At 44.0% G+C, this 13291-nt stretch overlaps 1 protein-coding gene across 1 annotated transcript in view; it reads right to left on the bottom strand.

The window, feature by feature from the left end:
• The window catches only part of DAPK1 (death associated protein kinase 1), a 551448-nt gene that overhangs the window by 93266 nt on the left and 444891 nt on the right, over positions 1-13291 (bottom strand). The window lies entirely within an intron of this gene.

The raw sequence follows: 13291 nt of genomic DNA, 5'->3' as shown, positions 1-13291 counted from the left end.
TCCTTCTCCCTGCTGAATCCTACATAGGCAGTGCCACCCCCAGGAGGCAGGTAAGGACTGGCTGAGGCCAGAATGAGATTTGTGGGCCATGCCCCTTTATCTCCAATAGAGCAGCTTCCACTAGTATTTAACAAGGGAATTCTGTAATTCCTAAGTAAATAACTGGGTCATACAGTTATTAACTGGCTTTTCACTGTGGTTTTCCTATGTGCATCTCACAGTAGTCAAGAGTCATGACAGATTAGCTCAAACATAAAATCAGCACCTGACTGGAATTAAATGTAGCTTAAAAGAAGAAGACATGATCATTTGAGGGTTACATTTTAAAAAGAAAAATAGCATTGTGAGTGTACATTTTGTCCTGTTCCAGTAGCAGAATATGAAAGGCAGATTTATTTTCAAATTCTGGAGATCTGGAAATAACATGTCTGCAACAAAAATGTATGATAGCTGCTTCTGCAGCACCCAGCTACCCCCACTAACAAGCCAAATATTTCCAAAAACTGCCCTGTGCAGCTCTTAGCTAAATGCTTCTTGCATGGTCTTAAATTAGCACATGAATGCACTATTTTCTGTGAGTATTTACCCACATCCCTTGGTATTTCCTAAAGTAAACACTCATGTATATGAAATAACAAGGATCAAATCTATGCAAACAGTGTCACCAAGACGTTTTAGAGATATTATAATTATGTGTGGCATATTTCACAGATGTACACTCCACCTGTCTATCTTGCACACAAAGGCACAGATCAGATTAAAATATCTGGAGCATGATATTTACACACACAGAGCTGTTGCGCTTCTTTCCACTTGGAACAGAAGTACCCTCGTATGCGAACACAGTTTGGACTGAGGAAACTGATGTGTGGATAAGAAGCTGCATGGATCCCACCACGCCTTTAGACAAGGAGTGTCTCTAGGCAAAATTTGCAATGGGACATAAGGGCCTCTAACTCCTTACCGTCAGGAGTTTCTTGCTCTTTAACAATCCTGTCTTCTCCTGAAACGGGGCTGCAGCCAAGTCTGTTCCCCACCCATGTCCCCTGAGCCTTGCTAAGGTCTTCTGTCTCTAAATGTCCTGGGGGCCTGTCACCTGCATTTACAGTGTACATGTGGCAGTAAGCCTTCCTGCTGTCACTTAGCATCACACGAAAGAGCTTTCAAAACCTGACCACTGGAGCAGAAAATAGCTATGCTTTCTATGTGGCTAATGCCCTCTTCCCCCTCATTTGACTAGGATTTTTAAATATAGGTCATTCTCATCCTTTGTCACAAAAACTTAAAAAAAGAAACGGCTAAAATTGTTTCATTTCCTGAAAAGGTGCAGCAGTCCATTTGAACTCTTAAGGTGGGTGTAAAAGTCTGTATTTCATAGTCTCAGTCTCTCGTTTTAGTTTTGTCTCTTGCATTTCTTGTTTTCGTTTTGCTTTTTAAATATGACACCGTGCATGATTGTAATGTGCTAGCTGTAAGTGACTTCTGGGCAGTTTCTGTAGGCTGGAAAAGTGGATTATAAAAGCTTTAACTAATTTAATGAATAATGCTTCAAATTCAAAGTCATTTATCATAGAGTGGTAAATTGGACATCAGTCAGCGGCCAATGGATAGGATAATTTCCCCTCAACATGGTACCTTCCAAATGTTTTTCACTGCAATTCACAGCATTCCTGACTATTGGCAGTGCTGGCTAGGACTGATGGGAGTTGTAGTCCAAATCATCGGGGGGGGGGGGGAATTAGGTTGTGGAAAATTGGACTAGGACATGCACCTATTCATAAAGTCATGGAATACTTCGCTATCTTGCCACCACCCTTTTGCTGTCACTTATTAGTAGCTTAGGGACGCGGTGGTGCTGTGGGTTAAACCACAGAGCCTAGGACTTGCTGATCAGAAGTTCAGCGGTTCGAATCCCTGCGATGGGGTGAGTTCCCATTGCTCGGTCCCTGCTCCTGCCAACCTAGCAGTCCGAAAGCACATCAAAGTGCAAGTAGATAAATAGGTACCGCTCCGGCGGGAAGGTAAATGGCGTTTCCATGCACTGCTCTGATTCGCCAGAAGCAGCTTAGTCATGCTGGCCACATGACCTGGAAGCTGTACGCCGGCTCCCTCGGCTAATAAAGCGAGATGAGCGCCGCAACCCCGGAGTCGGCAACGAATGGACCTAATGGTCAGGGGTCCCTTTTGTTGGAAAACTAGCCCCCTTCGGAGAGGCTGGCCCCTCTCCAGGCTCCCGGGGGTTTGTTTGCCGGTGATCTGCTCTGGCTGTCATCCCCGCAGTCCAGGCTAGATCTTGATAGGCGACATCTCCCAGCGTGGAAAATGCACACCCCCTTCTTCCTTGCATACCAGCAGGAGAAAGAAGAAAGTCAGAAAGTCTGTTTCATCTATGGTTTATTTCTGTCTGTACATCTGTAGAAGAGTTGAAGAAGAGTTTGGATTTGATATCCTGCCTTTTCACTCCCTTTAAGGAGTCTCAAAGCAGCTAAGATTCTCCTTTCCCTTCCTTCCCCACAACAAACACTCTGTGAGGTGAGTGGGGCTGAGAGACTTCAGAGAAGTGTGACTGGCCCAAGGTCACCCAGCAGCTGCATGTGGAGGAGTGGAGGAGTGGAGACGCGAACCCGGTTCCCCAGATTAGGAGACTACCACTCTCAACCACTACACCACACTGGCTCTCAGTGTACAAAAACATGTCCATTTAGTTCAGTCTCCTCCAAGCAACTGCAAGAGACTTCCTTCACAAAAGCAACAGGAAGGTCTCATATTACACAAAGAACAAATCCCTGTGAATCGCCCTATGAATTCCCTGGAGCTTCCTGTCCCACGGTCAGGGCCATCATGTGATGTAAACACCGAGCTGCTAGTTTGCAGCTGCGTAGTACTCATATCCCAACACCTTTACCTTTACCTATTAGTAGCTTACAGTACAATCCTATACATGCCCACTTGGAAGTAATTCAGTGGGGCTTACTCCTAAAAACAGGGTCTAGCACTGGAGCCTTAAGGTTTTTTTTAAACAATCGAAGAAATTTCTTTCAGCTGTTTAACAGTGGAACTGACTCCCTTGGGAGGTTGTAGACTTTCCTTCCTCGGAGGTTTTTAAGCAGAGGTTGGATGGCCATCTGTCATGGATGCTTTAGCTGAGATTCCTGCATTGCAGGGGGCTGGACTAGATGAACCTTGGGGTCCCTTCCAACTCTACAATTCTGTGATTCTATTCATAGAGTTGTATGGTATAATAAACTAGAATATATGGTGCAAAAGAAAGGCTGAAATCCTGTGCCCAGTTTTATATGCTATGGCTCCTTGGTATTCAAGATACGTTCCAGGGAACTTGAGATTCCTTGGAAGCCTTTCAGTAGTTCCTATATGAGAAGATCAGAAGTGATAGACAAGTTCCCCCAGAAGGCAGTTTGTCTGTCTTTATTGATCTCCCCCTTCAGCTTGAAGATGTAAGACGTATATTCTAGCTCACGTTCTCCATTCTAAGAAGAGTAATTGTGATGCTCAAGTAGATTTATCAACTGTGGTGGAAGAAATTCCAGAAGATCCCCCCCCCAAAAAAAGACAGTGAATTTCTACCCAATTTGACCCCTTCAGCTCACCTTTAAACCCCAGGGAGAGTAGTGGGTCTCCCCAGAGTCAACCTCCAGGGCCATGTCTGTCCCCCTCCCAAACTTGTTGTATTCTCCCTCCCTGCAGCTAGGTAGTTGACGTGCCACCTTCATAGTGAAATAATTGAAATTAAATGCTTTCTTCAGCCTGAACATCACAGTGACTGATACCAAGAAGCATCAGCACACTTAGGGATCCGCCGAGTATTTGCAGTTTGCATAACAGAACTCAGTAGCACAGCATTTTGGCTAATCTACGTTTATTTGCGTATAATACACTCAGAGAATTCTCTTTCTCATCAGACAGCAAAGAGAGAGAAACAAGGGACAATAGCCCCACTTCACGGAACACAGTAACACCCAAACATCCTATCTCCGTCACTTCCCACACTGTGGAATGAAAACATACACCGTCATGTGATAGACAACAATCCCATGACTGCAAACACGGAGCAAGAATCCTAACAGTTTTTACCTGAAAGCTGGGTTGGCCTTCCTTCCTTTAAAATTTGTATTTGAGCTGGCCCCTTGCTCCTCTTAGCAGATCTGGGTTCTTTTCTTAAGCAGTCAAGAGAATCTGCACAGGCCATGTGAATGTTCAGCTGCACCTGGACCTCAGTCTTCACTACACTATTTCTCAGCCTGTTTCTGTCCTTGGACTTTATTTATGAAAACTTTCTCACATTAGATCCAGGAATGGAAAGCGTGAAAGAGACTAGTTTGTTTACCTCTGCCCTCTGGCATTCATCTGCAAAGTCTCCCCTCATCTCTGATTTATATTCTGCTCCTTCAAGATCATCTCATCCCTTGTTTGTTGCAAAGCGCAGAAGAAGTCATCGTACAGCTTGCAAATGTCTACCTCAATGTGGAGTGCTGTAGAAAGAGACTCTAAAGCTGTCCATTTCATGTCATTGTGAAGTGAGAGCACTGACACCTGTTTTTATAAGTGATGTTTCAATACCATACAATTTCTCCAGGTATTCAGCGCACCATGTCAAGGATTTCCATCAGGTTGTGCAGAAAGTAAGCAAAACAAAGAAGCGGGGATTTGTGTTCTTCCTCACCGAATGCTGAACACACAATCTGAAACCCTCCTCTGAAAAAAAAGTATGCCCTCACTGTTGGCTGGCATGGTAGTATGAGTTCAATAGCATATAGAAGTGACAGCTACCTTGCTGGCATGTGCCTAAGCACACCTTTGTATTCTGGTTATACAAAGTCAAAAAAGGACACAAGCAAGTCTGTCATATTGACTGAGGAGGAAAGCACACTGTTTACTTTGAGGGCAAATCATCCTACATCAAATTTCAAAGCCTTCATCTCATGTTTGACACAATTGTGGATTATATGACATTTGCATCTGACTTGTACCAGATGCTGATAGCCTTGATAGCTTTATCCACTGTGAAGTTGTCTAATCCTCTTCTGGAGATGCAACCATTACTTGTGGTAGCGAAATTTGTACTGTGCAAATAAGCACTTCCTTTTTGTCTGTCCTGAATCTCCCACACTTCAGTTTTAACTTAATTGGATGACCAGTTTTATGGAGAGGGAGAAAAAAACCTATGCACAAGTTTTCCACACTGTACACAATTTTATTCATGTTAGCCCCTTCCCTGCACTCCAAGCCAAAATCTCCTCATTTGAGAGCTGCTCCAGCCCCTTGGTCACTTTGGTCGACCTTTTATGCCTTAGGACATGCCGAATCTGTGGAGTTTTGTGGCAGATATGCAGTGGTTCTGCAGCAGACAAGATGATGTAGAAAGGGATCTATTGAACCCTGAAGGTAGACAATTTTAAGAATTGTTTATTGGAAGACACCTGGCTTAAATGGATGCAGCTATAGCTCAGATACAGGACTACAGCTGTACTTCCTGATCCAAATTTGTGTGCTTCCCTGTTCAGCTTTGTACATTCCTTTGGAGCATGCCATTTCACATTTTGAAAGAGGAGGCAAGTTTTGCAGCAAGGCTGGAAGGCCTTCCTCTCCAGCATCTAGACAACATTAAATTGTACAACAATCAATACAGACAGCATAAGTTAATTTGTTGCACAATTTGCTGCACAACTTTTTGTGCTAAAGATCGTTGTTCCTAAGAAACAGAGCTCTGAAATGAAGAGGGAGATGCAGACTTCTCCGCTGCTAACTAAATACTGTCCCAACAGTTTCTCATGTTGGGTGTGATGGGGCTGCCTCTGACACCGAAATGGAAGTAGGAGCATTTCAGAGCTCCCATTCCTGCAAGGGACTCTTGGATCTTGGCACTATTGTTTAAAGGCAACTTTAATGGAAGGTGCGCAGAGCTTGCAGCAAGCAGTTCATTGTATTACTTATTTCATATTTAATGCTTGGCCATAAATTAAGAGACACCTGCTTCTTGGGAGGAAAGCAATGGCAAACCTAGACAGCATTTTAAAAAGTAGAGACATCACCTTGCCAACAAAGGACAGTATAGTAAAAGCTATGGTTTTCCCAGTAGTGATGTATGGAATTGAGAGCTGGACCATAAAGAAGGCTGATCGCCGAAGAATTGACGCTTTTGAATTATGGTGCTGGAGGAGACTCTTGAGAGTCCCATGGACTGCAAGAAGATCAAACGCATCCATTCTTAAGGAAATCAGCCCTGAGTGCTCACTGGAAGGACAGATCATGAAGCTGAGACTCCAATACTTTGGCCACCTCATGAGAAGAGAAGACTCACTAGAAAAGACCCTGATGTTGGGAAAGATGGAGGGCACAAGGAGAAGGGGACGACAGAGGACGAGATGGTTAGACAGTGTTCTCGAAGCTACAAACATGAATCTGACCAAACTGTGGGTGGCAGTGGAAGACAGGAGTGCCTGGCGTGCTCTGGTCCATGGGGTCACGAAGAGTCGGACACGACTGAACGACTAAACAACAACAACAACATAAACATATGGTCCTCCTGATGTTGCACTTTGAGACCCCCAACCACTCCCCAAAAATGAAGACACAGTGACACAGGATTTTAGTTTAAGTTATTGGGCCAAATTTAGGCCACAACTTTATTGACTACAGAATGTGAGCGGTATTGGCTTAGGCATTGGAATCATCCAAACTATATCAGACTTCCACCTACATTGTGGGGAATCTGATAAAAGGGTGAAACACCTCCAGAGGGAGCCCCACCGATGCGAACCAACTCAAGCTCCCCCCGGTGCCCCCGTGGGATCCTGGTATGGCCCTAGCCCCTACCACGGGGTTTTGGACAATACCCAGGCCAACCCCTGATTCCTTTAACGGAATACCCTTGAGCTTCAAGGGGCAGATGATGGCTGCACCTCCCCTCCCCACACATGGCTGATCCAATGCCTAACCGCCAAACCGTACAAAGTTGTGACGATTGCTACATGGTAGGCGAAAACCAAATGGCTCTGCCAATCTGCCAGATGGAAAAATTCCTACCAGGCCCCCATTGCAAAACAGGCAACCAACAACGTCCATAGCAAGGCCAACACACCAGATAAAGGGGGTGGGGTGGGCGAGTGATCCGCCGCGCGAAGACAAAGAGGTCCAGCAAACATTGCGCAGGGATTAAAGAACGTTTCATGGCCACCCCCCAAGCCAAGCCATTGGCTTTAGGGACCAAGATGCCTGGGGCCCCAAGCGCAATGCGTACCCCCCTTGAAGAGGATCCGATTTACTGAACTCCTGGCACCCATCAGCTACAGCCGGTACGATTAATGGTTAGGGATGATGGGAGCTGTAGTCTATCAATGTCTGTAGGGCCACAGGCTCCCCATTCCTGCTCTCCAAAATCAGCATGAGAGTTGCTTTGTTTCACCAGCCTTTTCTCACAGAGACATTCACATAGTTAACGTTAAAAAAATAATAATACAGTGGTGCCTCGCAAGACGAAAAGAATCCGTTCCGTGAGTCTCTTCGTCTAGCAGTTTTTTCGTCTTGCGAAGCAAGCCCATTAGCGGAGTAGCGCTATTAGCGGTTTAGCGGCTATTAGCGGCTATTAAAGGCTTAAGGGATTAGCGGATTAGCTGCTAAAAGGCTATTAGCAGCTTAGTGCCTTAGAAAAAGGGGGTGGGGAGCGGAAAAAAACCCCCAGGAATTGCAAGACATTTTCGTCTTGTGAAGCAAGCCCATAGCAAATTCGTTTTGCGAAGCACCTCCAAAACGGAAAACCCTTTCGTCTAGTGGGTTTTCCGTCTTGCGAGGCATTCGTCTTGCGGGGCACCACTGTACTGGAAGTTTCAACATGCAGGTATAGATCATGGTGACATGAATGCATGCTCAGAGGCTCTCTCTCCTCACATGATTTTGTCACATGTCCTGGGTATGAGCCTTTCAACTAGAAACAGGTTGTATGCTAAACTCACAATTTTCAGGTGTTGATTACATGGCTCAGATTAGTACCTGGGTACTAAGTACACTTGATGATCCTCATCTTCAGCCCTCTGCTTAAACATTGTAAAATTAATGATCAATCTAGCATTGACATCAAACATCTCTAAGCATCTCAACAAGCCCTTGGAATTGTAATCATCACACATTTCCAAGGAGGACACTAATATAAAACCATGTAATGTCATCATTAGTATGAAGATATGGAACAGAACACAGAGCACCATGCTTGCCTGTGGCTCCACTTTCCAGCTATGAAGAATGCATGACTCATAGTGCTCCTGCACAGGATTACAAACATTGTATGAAAGGTTGAATATAATTGGTGGCATCTTTGCCACTGCAAAAGGTCTTGCCGATGACAAATGAAGGATTTTTGCTCGTTCTATGTGGCATCAATTCTGCCTCACTTGAAATGTTTAAGAAATGTGCCATCCTTATAATCGGTCTTTATTTAGTCGGACAAAGTTGTGCTTCATATTTCATATGCTTTTATTTGATATATCGTACCTGAACCTTGAAGTGAAAGCAGAAGTCATTGACAAGACAGCTTTATGTGCAAATCAGAATTCCCACACTCAAAGCATATTGAAATGGGGCAATTGTTCATCATTGCCAGCGTTTTAGCCTGTTAAACAAAGACCTTTTTTGCATTATAAAAGTAGCTCATCTAATGAAAAATGAATGTCTCCTCTTAGCTAAAATTTAATGCACTGCTTTATGCATGTCTCTTGTGCACATTAATTTATATTAGGTCTTTTGTAATCACACACAGCCTGGAAGTCTAAAGAGATGTAAAAGAACCAGATGATACAAAGAGTTCTTATTGCTTGTCCATTTAAACCTACTTACTATTAAATGGCGGTCTGAGCACAAGGCAAATCAATATAAATGTGAGCCTTTTTTTATAACTTGGCAGCATTTATTCCTCACTATAAGCTGACTTGCTCCTTCAATGCACTTTCAGAAGTTTCTTAATGGATGTAATAGAATCTAATTAAACAATATCCAATACGGATATTCAGTGTGACATAATTAGCAGCATATCTGAGTGAGCTTTCTTATTCCAATAATAGCTGAAAAGGCACTGCTTAGTCTCTGCTCGGGAGGCGGCAAACAGTGCGTTTTACATCCATGGTTGGGCTAAAATTGCATCATCATCCTACATGTGCTGACTCAGAAGTAAGTCCCATTATGTTCAGTGGGACTTACTTCTGTGTAAACAAGCATATAATTGTACTTTTATGTCTGGTCCCACCTTGGCTGCAAAAATGCAGCCAGATATATGAAGAAGAAGAAGAAGAGGAGTTTGGATTTGATATCCCGCCTTTCACTCCCTTTAAGGAGTCTCAAAGCGGCTAACATTCTCCTTTCCCTTCCTCCCCCACAACAAACACTCTGTGAGGTGAGTGGGGCTGAGAGACTTCAGAGAAGTGTGACTGGCCCAAGGTCACCCAGCAGCTGCATGTGGAGGAGCGGAGACGCGAACCCGGTTCCCCAGATTACGAGACTACCGCTCTTAACCACTACACCACACTGGCTCTGTGTGTGAAAAAGATCAATGTGTTTTGTTACATGCCACCCCTCTCTGAACGGTGAGAGACTGCAAAGGGTTCCAGGCGCTTACCTGGGATTTGGTTTCCTTGGGATGAAGGCCAGCGGAGACTGTGGTGTCTTTAGGAGAGATGGTTTTATCTGCACATATATATGACCCGAGCCTGAGATGGGGGAGCTCACAACATTAACAGAACTTGCTCCTTCATTAGTACAGCCTTAGATATCAAATCAAGCTTGTCTCTGTCTTTCTGTTTCTCAGCCTGCTGTGTTGCTCAGCTGATACACAACTTACCGTATTTTTTGCTCTATAAGACTCACTTTTTCCCTCCTAAAAAGTACGTCTTATGTGCGTCTTATGGAGCGAATGCAGGCTGCGCAGCTATCCCAGAAGCCAGAACAGCAAGAGGGATCGCTGATTTCGCTGCGCAGCAATCCCTCTTGCTATTCTGGCTTCTGAGATTCTTTTTTTCTTGTTTTCCTCCTCCAAAAACTAGGTGTGTCTTGTGGTCTGGTGCGTCTTATAGAGCGAAAAATACAGTACTTTGGCTCTTGTCCTTCTAACTACTAGCCAGGTGAGGAGGGGAATGGCTCACCCATTTGTTCAGAAGGCACCACCCCTTCTTTGGTTATGCTAATCATGATGCTCAACTATTCTGGTGCTCAACTGTTTACAGCCATTGCCTAGACAAGGGGACTGGGATTGGCAAGCCTGTGCTCATACTTTCTACCCCCTCAAACTCACACTATCTTCCTTCATGGTTTCCCCAGCCCCAGTTAATTTTCTTATGCTGCAGCCTTGGACTTCCATGGGTTTATTTGTTTACTGCATTTATAGATCACCTTTCCTTCAAGGAGATCAAAGTACATAGTCCTCCGATATTATTCTTGCAACAAGAATAAGGCTGAGAGTGAGTGATTGGCCTGAGGTCAACCAGTGAGCTGCATGGCTGAGTGGGGATTCAAACCCTGATCTCCCAGGTCTTAGTCCAACACTCGAACCACCGCGCCACACTGGTTCTTATGTGGAAGGCTGAGCTCGTATGGAGCTGAGGCAGCTAAACAGAGATGGGGGAACTGTGGCTCCAAAGACGATGCTGGACTCTGGTTAGAAAAGGCCAATGGAACTTTGTTACAATATATGATTACGGCTGTGTGTCGTTTATATGCACAAAGATAGAAGGACATATTATTACCAACAATGCGAGAATGGCTGTTAAAACTAACAGGCAGTGGCGTAGCGTGGGTTGTCAGCACCCGGGGCAAGGCAAGTAATTTGCGCCCCCCCCTGCACTGTCCCTCCCCCACTGTCCCTCGCTCTCTCTCCGCTCCGCACCGCACCGCACGCCTGGCACCCTCCCCTCCACAGTGGGCAGCGACCCGGCGGCTCGGATCGGATTCACACAGCCAGCACTGCAGTGAGAGAGAGTGAGTGAGCCAGGTAGGGGCAGAGAGCTGCGAGTGCGAGCGCACCCCCCCCCAGATGTTGCGTCCGGTGCGGCCCCCCCCCTGCACCCCCCACGCTACGCCACTGCTAACAGGCTTAGCTGAGAAAAGTCATTGCTAACATTTGTTAAAGACTAGAAACCCCTTGTAGACTCTGCGTGAAAAAGAAAAAGAAATAATGATATCTGAATTTGATGTTTGAATATAATATTTGTTTATAGAAAGTGGCTTAGTTGGGTGTTATACTGATTGGACGAAGTGATTATTTTTTTTTAATAGCAGACAGATGAAGAATAGGAAGTTCTTTATTTTCTGAATCTTATTTTTCTATCTGTCTCTTTTAACCTCTTTTCTACTCTTTTTCTTTCTTTTTCTTTCTCTATCTCCCCTCCCCCTTTGCATTTTTATCGTATTTAGATAAAATTAATGGTTTGGTTTAAAAAAATGGAAAAAGATATTAAGTTTTGTATCTTACTCTATGAACCTTAATAACATTTATTTAAAAATAAATAAAATGATGCCGGACTCCCAACTCCTTTCAACCCTGACCATTGGCTTCTGGCTGGGGTTGATGGGTATTGGAGTCCAGCAATATATTTATATCCACGGGTTCCACATACCTATTAACTATGTATCCCTAAACCAAGCTCACTGCAAACCATACCATACTAATTTGTGTCAAAATGGTTTTTGTAGCCAATTACCTGGTTTTGATCCAATAAATTTTAATTGCAGTCAGATTTTCATGCATTTATTGCATTGTTGTCTTTATTTTTTATCCTGAAAGTGTCAGTTTAGACAGAGTACACATGTAATCTGTTTTCCTACCCAGTTCTGTATAGGTATTTCCCTTCTTATTGCTGAATTAATCTCAACCTTCCTCTTTCCTTTCCCAACTCCGCCTGCTTCCCCTATTGCCCACGTGTGCGGAGATCTTTTTCTATTCTTCACTTGTAATGAAAAACTCCTTTCAGTAGAAATAGACCATTTTAAAAAAAACAGAGGACGTGAAAACACTGGGAAGCAAGGAGTAAATTGCTTTTGCTGTGTGTTGTGGGATGCTGCAAACAAACTCAAAATGAAGGGAGAGAACAAAGTATTGCTAGACTAATTGTACAGGCTCTTTCTTAAGTGCTGAAATGCTAACTACAAATCTTTTAAACCACAGAGTATATCCCCCCCCCCTTTGGAACTAATTCACTTCCTTGGCATGAAGGGTATATTTTCTCCTGGTACATTGGAGATTTCTGCCCCCCCCCACCTTTAATCCTGTAGAGATATCAAATGCTGTTGAATGAGGGAGGCCGAACCACACTGTGTAAATGCAGTAGAATTTCATCTCAAGAGAACAAGATGCAGCTTGAAACATTAAATTGCCTTGGCAGCATCAGTCTAATAGATGTTGGTTCTCATCTCATCATCAATAAGGAGAGCCGCCTTCAATTATATGTGAAAAGGTAGCAAAAAGTATTCCTAAGGATTCCTTTGCACTTGGATCGCTGAAGAGGTGTTTTGCAAAATAGCTCCCTTTTAACAATTCCAAAATCCACCTTCATTCCCTACTGGCCTGCTGCATAGCTAGCTAGCTGCATAGCTACACTCCTCCCCCAAATTTAAACCTCGTATATAGTTAGCTACTGGGGAATATGGTGGCAGGAACATTATTGACAGACTGAAGAACGAGTGGGAGTTGATTGCACATTGCTGAAAACCTGAAAGAAAGCCAGTTTGATATAATTTCACTGGGAATCTATTGCTATAGCAACAAAGAACATTTTTTAGGAAAAGGTTCCAGTTCAAAAGAATCACAAAAGCATAATTAAAACCCTCTTTTAAAGTTGCTGGTTTATAGTCTTATTAATTCAAATATCTGGAGTGGGGGAGCTATTTCTTGTTCTTTGGCATCAAAGCTCAAGGATCTCTGCCAAAAAGTTCTCTCTCTCTTTAAATGTTATTTACTTGGAAGCCAGACACAGCGTGGATGGAGCTCTGTTGCCACCTTCAATTTGTTTTCCGCAAGACGACAGTTATTCCTTGGCAAGGCTATGAAGTTTGAGAACCAAAGCAATACTCTTAAAAACATGTGTGCGCACAGATACATGCAAATGTAGCAAAACAAATGCTATTCAGTCTATATGGTTGCATACACACTAATTGATGATTCACAGGTAAGAGTCACCTTCTGTTTTTTGGGCAGGGCAGTCCCTCCCCCTACCTGGCCAGTCCCCTGGCAACACCTCCCCAGGCAGGATTGGGCGATTGGCTGAGGTAGGCGGAGACCTCCAGGTATTCAGCC

This window comes from Podarcis tiliguerta (genome assembly GCF_965153285.1).
Source record: "Podarcis tiliguerta genome assembly, chromosome: 11".
Lineage (NCBI taxonomy): Eukaryota > Metazoa > Chordata > Lepidosauria > Squamata > Lacertidae > Podarcis > Podarcis tiliguerta.
The sequence above is the reverse complement of the archived record's forward strand: the minus strand, read 5'-3'. Positions and strand labels throughout refer to the sequence as shown.